At 36.9% G+C, this 9,105-nt stretch overlaps 1 non-coding gene across 1 annotated transcript; it reads left to right on the forward strand.

The window, feature by feature from the left end:
- Positions 1-8,785: 8,785 nt before the first annotated feature.
- On the forward strand, positions 8,786-8,892 carry LOC122701083. The gene has a single exon (XR_006342933.1). It is a non-coding gene; the product is annotated as a U6 spliceosomal RNA (small nuclear RNA).
- Positions 8,893-9,105: the final 213 nt, after the last annotated feature.

The following is a 9,105-nucleotide window of genomic DNA, read 5'->3' on the forward strand; positions in this document are numbered from 1 at the left end:
CTTTCATTTAGGGAATATGACACAGTGGGGGCAGATAATTCAAGTAGCAGAAGCCCAGTCCATCTCAAGGCAGTCATGGCTGTGCATGGGTTCTGCAAATAAAAAGGGTTCCTGTGGGTGTCGTATTTTCTTTTTCTAAAACTGTAAGTTTTCTCAGAATCAAAGTGGCTTTAGGACCTACAAAGTTCACAGTTTTAGCATGGGCGAAGGAATTTGTGCTTGCTTTAGGGACAGAGTGCCACTGCTGACACAGAGCCTTAGTCCAAGCACGCCAGCTGCTGAGAGAAGACAGGCCTCTCTGTGCTTGCCTCACTGACGTGAAGGGAAAAGTCAGTCCTATGAGGCCTCTACAGCAAGGGCCTCCAGCTCTTCCGAGTATTTTCTCAGCTGTGAAGCCTTAACGTCATAGGGGCTTTTCATCAGTGTTCTAAGATGTATGTCACTTAACTTTTGAAATGTAAGCGTTTTACACATTTTTTTTGATAGCTCAGAGAATGATTTGTTTAGTTTTGTTGCAGTGTAAAGAACCAAGAAAAGGAGGCATAGTAATAAAACTAGGCACAGGCCCATAGTTTTCTGAATTTTTTAAACACTGAATAATTTTTGAATATTATCATAGTTCAACATCAAAATGATACAAAAAGTATATGTTGAAAATGAAAAAAAAAAGAAAAGAAAATGATTGCAATAATTGCTCTCTTCTCAGCCAACACTCATGTTCACTCTTCCCCTCTCCTAGTTTCCTGTGTAATCTTTCAAGTGCTTTTTATAAGGTAAACAAAAGCAAATCTGTAAATGTGATTTTTACTCCCTCCTTTTTAATGTAAATGTTAGCACAATGTGTAGAATGCCCTTCGTTTTGCTTTTTAAAAAAGTAAACAAACCCTAATAATATAGCCTTGAGATCTTTTCACCTGAACATTGATATAGTATTAAGTAGTATTTCTTTATATGAATATGTCATAGTTTATTTAACCAGTCACCTCTTGATGAATACTTGGGTTATTTCACATCTTTTGTTATTATAATGGTGTTCCAATGAAGAAACTTATAGATCCTTTACTTGGTATACATATTGGTTTAGTTGCAGTATAAGTTCCCAGAAGTGTAACTAATAGGTCAAAGGGTAAATGCATTTGTAATTTTGACAGATATCATCAGATTTATTTCAAGATAGATTGTACAATTTCTTCCTCCTAAGAAATAGAATGCTTTTGCCTCTAGCTTTGCCACAAGTGTTTTTTACAGCACAATTTTACATGTGTTTGAAAATTTGGATTTTTGACACTATAATAAAGTGATAGTTTAGTGCAGTTTCATGTATAGTTTTTCATTTATGAGTCAGTTTAACAATTTCTCATGTATTATAATTGTTAATTTTTGTGAACTCTTGTTGCCTTTTACCTATTTTTCTATAAATTTATTTAATTTTTAAATTTATATTTGATAAATGTTTATAATCAGAGAGATTGGATCTTGTGCTATGAGGTGCAAATATTTATTTTTCTCAGTGTTTGTCATTTGCTTAAGTTTTCCTTGTGGTATATATTTGCCAGTGAGGAGATTGTTTCTTCTTAACTTAGTTGTTCTTTTATGGCTTCTAAATGTTGTCTTAGAAAGGCCTTTCCAAGTCCAGGGTTATAAAGGAATTCTTTCTTGTGCTTTTCATGTTTTATATTTATATATTTGAGTCATTTAGAATTTACTCATGTTTAGTTGATGGGATAGATCTAGTTTTATTTTTTCCTATAGGGTTCTAATTATTCAAACATCACATATTAAAAAGTCCAATTTGGGGCTTTTGATATACAACTTTTATGACATATTAAGTCTAAGTGTGAATTTTGCTCTGTTTTTGAACTTTCTACTCTGTTCTTTCAACAGCAAAGATCACTAATATATCTGAAACTAGGTTAAATTTATTACTTGCTGAAGAAGATAGAGATATGTTTTTAGGCCATTGTCTTTCTGAACAAAACAAAAAAGGAACTTTAAAGAATTTGGGACAACATGAAGGGTAGGGGTTGGCTTATTTTCAGAAGTGATATTTTCTTAAGAATTGGATGATGTTTAGTGTGGAGTTTAGTGATTGGCTGATTTTCAGAGTGGGAGTACCAAACCAGATGTGTGATTGATTGATTGGCTGCAGCTTGTTTAAACCAGATTTGTGATTAATTATTTACAGATGCAGACTACAGACAAGGAACAGTCAAACTTAAAATGTAGGAACTTTTTCTTCTCTGTACCATTTCCTGTCCATCTGTTCATGGCATGGGCTAATTCCAACCAGGCTCATCATTTTATATAAACAGAGTTTCATGGGCCTGTTCATGAACATTTTTTTCTGAGAGATAATTTCATGCTCATATGAGCCACAGGCATTATGTCTGGTTTCTATATAGTCGTAATGAGTTCACTTTTCACAATCATATTTTGACCTATTTCCACCAATAGTTCTGAGAGATGTGGGCAGATGAGATATTGTTGAATCTTTGGAATTTTTCAAGGTGCATATAAAATACAGTTTATGAAATACATGCCCTGATTCTGGTAGGAGGCAAAGATATTACAAACCTAAGAATGAAGACTCTAAATGTCTCTTGCTGTCAATTATTATGCTAGTCTTCACTCCTAAATATGCACCTACTCAACCAGAAAAGGTGTATGCAGACATTAAAATATTTTAGTGAAAAATACTTCTCAATTGAAAAAATTAAGTTAAATGTCAAAAGAAGTATCTCTAAAAAGGAGTATTGTAAGGCATGGTTCCGGCGAGGCAGAAAAGGAAAGACGACCTCAACAGAAGTAGGTTACCTTTATTCAGGTAAGGAGGGGCGACAGTCGGCCTAACGACCAGGCTGAGCGCCGAAAGGGATCAGGGAAGCTTCATACTTATAGGGAGGTTTGTGGAAGCGATAAGGGAAACGTCAATCAGGCGGGATATTTTGAGTATTCTTTTGTTGAGATGACACTTGTAGTTGGGCAGGGGGTGATAAGTCTTCTGGGCGGGTGTAGGGGGTGGTAGGTTTCCGGACAGGGGGTGATAAGTCCCAGATAGATGCAGCTGGCCTGGAGCATCAGGATGGAACTAAAGTTATGCTTTGTTTTCTCCTAAGTTAGATGATTCAGCAAGGGGCCTTTGAGACTGTTGTTCTCTTTTCTAGGCCCAAAAGACTCCTTCAAGTATTGAGCGGCGTGTGTCTTGTCAGCTTTCAACATTGCAGCCTTGACAGATTGAACAGGGAGTTCTGAAACTGTTCAACAACATGGTAACTTTTGGAGTAATCTTTAATTTATGATACTTTAGGTTTGCAGAATTATTCATTACTCATCTGTCTGTGTTTCATCTTTATAAATTTTATTGCCATAATTTCTTCTTCTGTTATACTTTCCATGTAGGTTTATACCTTTCAATTTTTTAAATTAAATTTTCCTTTATCCTTTACTGTAATTTTATTAGGGTTTTAATTGGGAGTGAAGATAAATGCATATATTTTGAAACTTTTTCAGCTAGAAACTTCCCATAGTGTTACCATTTTACTCATCTACTGCATGACTACTTTGAACATCCCCTGAGGGAATACCTATGACTTATGCATTTTTATATAATCAGAGCTCCAGCCCATGGCAAACCATCACAAGCTTTCATTAGATAGTTATTATTTTAATTAATCTATACATTTCAAAATATAGGCACAATGAGGGAAGGAACTTTTTAAAAAAGAACTCCGTTGACAGAGAATCTTCCATCTGACTATGTTCTGTGCTAATAGAACTGTTTGGATCTGATGGGAGGTGCAAGTTTTTCTATTCAGTTCTCATTATCTAATTTAACCCAGTTATTTTCATTTTAAGCATCTTGCTTAGATTTGAAATAAGATTAAATCTTATTCAGAAAAAAGCCAGAACATGGCAACAGAGAAAATTGCTGTTGTTTTATTTCAAGGAAAGTAAATGTCATTTCATGACGGTATGTGGCACATGGTCCTAGGTTCCCAACACTCTTCACTACCTGTGTTTCCTGAAAGTTAGTGTGAACATTCCATTCCAGGAACTACTTTCTACCCATAAGACGTTGTTCATGAAATGATTAGCTTTTCCTTTACTCGAAATCAATGGATTGTTGCACTTTGCTTATAGAAGTCCTATGTCTGTTCATTGCAATGGACTGTACATTGATCTCCATTCAACACAGAAAGCAAGAGAACCAGATGGTCATAAACGGACCATTCATACTTATGATTGTACACTTTTGTGATTGAATTTATTGACTCACAGAGAAGAGTCCCATTTGACTTTAAGAATAAAAGAGCTGATCATATTCTCACTTTTTACTACTCAATACAAAAATGATGCTGTGAGCAGTGCTGGAAGAGTGACTATTCCAGCTGTCACAAAATTTTAAAAGAATCTTAGTGTTGACTCCTGATAAAAATCTAAAACCAGCACCCTTCCATTCATCTTTCCTTCCCTTCTTTCTTTCCCCACCCCCTCCCCTCCTTTGAGAGGGTATTTCTTAATAAGCAAAAAAAATTCTAAGGACAGAAGTACACAATAAAAGTAAGTCTGTGCCCATCACTCACCTCTTGTTCCTCTCTTCAAATGCAAGCAATGGGGCAAAGCCAATATATTGTGAATCATTCCAAATATGTTGTATCCTTTGCCAGTATATGTATGCAGAAATTAAGTTTTAAGTTTTTCTCAAATGTTTGAATATTGTACATATTTTTGAGTCTTCCATTTTACTTAATAATGTACAGAGAAGAGTGAATATTTAGAAATACTTAGATTATTTTACAGCTGTAACTGGTGTAGCAGCTTTTAACATATGCCCTATTGATGAAAGTTTCAGTGTTTTCCACTTTTACGTTCAAACAGTACAGTAGAGGACCTTAATAGATATTTTTTCTAAAGACACACAGATGGGCCAAAAGACACATGAAAACATGCTCAACATCAGTAATCATCAGGGAAACACAAAGCAAAGCGCAGTGAAGTATGACCCACGCTTGTCAGAACGGCTGTGATCAAAACACAGCAAATAACGTGGGCTGGGGAGGGTGTGGAGAGGAGGGGACTGTTGGTGGGAGTGTAAATGGGTGCACACTAAGGAAAACAGTGTGGAGGGTCCTTAAAAGATTAAAAGCAGGTCTACCGTATGAGCCAGCAATTCCATTTCTGGGTATTTTTTTCAAAGAAAACAAACAAAAAAATATTATTTGAAAAGATACATGCACCCACCCCTGTGTTCACTGAAGTATTATTTATAGTAGCCGAGATACGGAAACAATCTTTGTCCCTTAACAGATGAATGGGTAAGAAAGATGTGGTATATAAACATATATGGTATATGTATATATATATGTGGTGTGTATATATATATGTGTGTGTGTGGTGTGTATATATATGTGTGTGTATGTATATAGACACCACACACACACAAACAATGGAATATTAGTTTAAAAAGAGAGGTTTTTTTTGTCTTTTTGTCATTAGAGTTTCTTGTCATTTGTGACAACATGGATGCCTCAGAGGGCATTATGCTAACTGAAATAAGTCAGACAGAGAAAGACACATGCTGTATGTTTTCACTTATATGTGGAATCTAAGAAGCAAAACAAATGAACAAACATAACAGACTCGTAGATACAGGACCAGGTGGTCACCAGAGGGGAAGGGGGATTGAAGGATGAATGAATAGATGAGAGAGATTATGAGGTACAGACTTCCGCTTTAAAAACGAGTCACCGGGCGAGATACATAGCATGGGAAATGAGGTCAGTTATATTGTAATATCTTTGTATGGTGTCACATGGTAGCTAGATACCATAGTGATCATTTGTAATGTATAGAAATCCCTATGTTGTGCATAAAAATGCTGAAGTTGTTTTCATTTTGTTATTACAATGTAGTAATATATATACTAGTACATAATTATTTGTATATAAGTAGTAAATATTTGTAGGAAAAAATCTCAAATGTGTACTGGCTGAAACAATAAGGTGTGTATATCTAACGTTGAGAGACATTTCCAATTTGCCAGCTGTAGTCCCACTGGCAATGTGTAGATTCTTTGATTTTCTTGTAACCCACATTCGAATTTTTAACCTAATGGAAAACTGAAATATCACTTAGTACTAGTTTATGTTTCTTTATTATAAATAAGTTTCAACATCTTTTCATGTGTTGTTGAAATTTTACTGTGATTTTTCTTTTCATTTTTCTATTAAATGGTTGACTTACACAAGTTTATTATATATAAAGTGTTAATTCTTGTAATCTTTTTTGCATATAGTCTTTTCTTATTTTTGTTTGTCACTGGAACTTGTTTATGCAGTATGTTTTATTTTTAGGGATTTGAAAATCTATCTTAATTGCTTCTGGGTTTTGTTTGATTGCTGAAAGAGAAAGAGAGGGAGAATTCCAAATGTCTCAGATTTTCTCTTTGTACCCTCATTTGCCTTATCTTACATTTAAAAATTCTCTATATGGCATATAGTTTGGTATAAATAGTGATATATGAATCCAAGTGTCACAGTGTCTATGTTGTAACCATGTGTTCTGAGAAACAAACTCACTCAGAAGGGCAACGCAGATAGTAGAGTGCAGCTTGTTACACCAGCCGGCCCCGGGCAGAGTCTCCTCTTAGCCAAGGACCCTGGCCAGTTTTGTGAAAACCTTATATACCCTAAGTGTATAAGGTTCCCTGAATCTAGTCTGAACAAAGGAAAAAGAAAGATACAATCAAAGTTAGCCGTGATCATATGCCTTAAGCGTAGGTAGTTAACAGTGGACAATTATCAGTAGGCCTGTGGACATACCTCAATAAGCATAATAGAATGTATGATTCTATTCAGTTACACAGATAATCGGGGTATTAACTAGGGTATTCTTTTAGGCAATGGAGAGCTCTGGGGCTCTTCCTTCCGGGGGCCTGGTTTTCCAGTTGCTTTGTCGTTTCCATAGATACCGGGCATAGAGCTCAAAGTCCACAGTCCTGCCCAAGGTGGAGTCCTGCTTTCAAGATAGAGCCTGTTCTGTTTCCTCCTTCATCTACAGTTTACTTTGAAAATTCTTTAGTATTTATATGGTGGTGTTTATGTTTGGAGAAGGAAATGGCAACCCACTCCCGTATTCTTGCCTAGGAAATCACATGGACGGAGTCTGAGCCTGTTGGGCTACAGTCCTGTGAGGTCACACAGAGTCGGAGATGACTTAGCCGCTGAGCACGTAGCGTATTTCTGCGTATTACTTAGGTTGAGCTAAAATGCAGGTTAGCCGGTGTTGTATCAGAAAAGCCTGTACTCCCGAGAAGCAACTACAAGCTCTTCTGTTAGAACCATCACCACCGAATCATGCTTTTCTAATTAGCATATTGAATGTCAGAAATTGGTTTTCTTTTCTTTTATTCTATTGAAAATTGTTGCATGTTCACTAACATGATGAAGATTAGGTATGTAAGCCCACTGGTGAAATTTAAGATATTTAAGATTTATAGATGGATCAAAAAAATCTGGAGACATTGTAAGCATGCATGAACAGAGTTATTGAGCTCTGTTGAGGCTCAGGGCAGACTGGCCCAAAAGATGTCAAACAGGCATGTTGATTATTTTGAACTAAAGTGACCTAGGAAATAGCCAGTGCAAGAACACTTGGACCCTATTCTGTCTCCTTGGAAGCAGGAGGTGGAGAAACACCCAAAGGTAGGGAATGCAGGGCAGAGGAGGCTTTGTAAACAGACTAAACAAACTGCTTCGATTCTTTGCTAATTAGTGCCCAAACCCAACTTTTCTTTTCTTTTCTTTTCTTTTTTTTCTGTCAATTCTTCACAAATTTATTGTTTATTCACCTAAAAACTATTAAAGCTGCCTGCTTTGGTCATTTCTTTAGGCCGTATTTCTATTAAACACCTTTATATACAAATTCAGTTTTTTTCCTGTTAATCTTTCTTGTGTCAATTCAATTATTAGACCCACCAAAAGAACTCCAAAAGGGTAGAGGGAACTTTCCCCACTCCCCACAGTTTCTGCTTCACACTTTTAGGGATAAAGCTTGAGTCTTGAATCTCTTAAGTAGTTTTGAGTCTGGTCATTGGTTTAAAAGGTTAATCAGTTACATGATGCTGATTATCATTTCTCAGGAATACTGTCAGGTTTTCCTTACATGAAGGAGAACTTTCCTTTTATCGAAAGTGGTGGGCCTCAGAAAAGATTAGAGCACCTCAATCATTTATTTAAAATATGGGGTGTGTGTGTGTGTGTATATGTGTGTGTGTGTGTGTGTGTGTGTGTGCGCGTGCTAGAACTTGGCAAGCCACATTTTTGTTTGCAGTCTGGTTCCCTGTCAAATTGGGGCCCAAGAGGCGGAAGGCAGAACTGGAGGTAGCAAAGGGGACTTGCTGCTTCTGATTCTGCTTCCTGTCCCTGCCAGGGTCCTGACAGAGTGGTGTTTCATCCTGACCACAGCAGTTTGGCTCCCGTGCTCCCAGAACAGCTTGTTGCCTGCTCAGAGGTACTGGTACCAGCTTACAGCTGCCCTGCAGCGGCCTTCTCTTAGATTCCTGAGTCCCAGCTGTGTTGGTCTCTCTTCTAAAGCTCCTGGGATACTAACACCAGCTGATCAGTTCTAATAATCTTATCCTTTCTCTTTGTTCCTCCAAGTTTAATAGTAGGAGCTGCTTTCTTGAGTTTCTATATGTTACTTTAGTTCCTTTTACTTTCAGTTGTTTAATAACTCTTTAACCAATTCCTTACATTAAATTTACTCTGTTAAAATGACTGTCTCTGTGCTCGCTTCGGCAGCACATATACTAAAATTGGAACGATACAGAGAAGATTAGCATGGCCCCTGCGCAGAGATGACACGCAAATTCATGAAGTGTTCCATATTTTTAAACAGATCACCAGCCCAGGCTGGATGCATGAGACAAGTGCTCGGGCCTGGTGCACTGGGAAGACCCAGAGGGATCAGGTAGAGAGGGAGGTGGGAGAGGGGATCGGGATGGGGAATACATGTAAATCCATGGCTGATTCATGTCAATGTATGACAAAACCCACTACAATATTGTAAAGTAATTAGCCTCCAACTAATAAAAATAAATGAAAA

Source organism: Cervus elaphus, chromosome 9 (assembly GCF_910594005.1).
Source record: "Cervus elaphus chromosome 9, mCerEla1.1, whole genome shotgun sequence".
Lineage (NCBI taxonomy): Eukaryota > Metazoa > Chordata > Mammalia > Artiodactyla > Cervidae > Cervus > Cervus elaphus.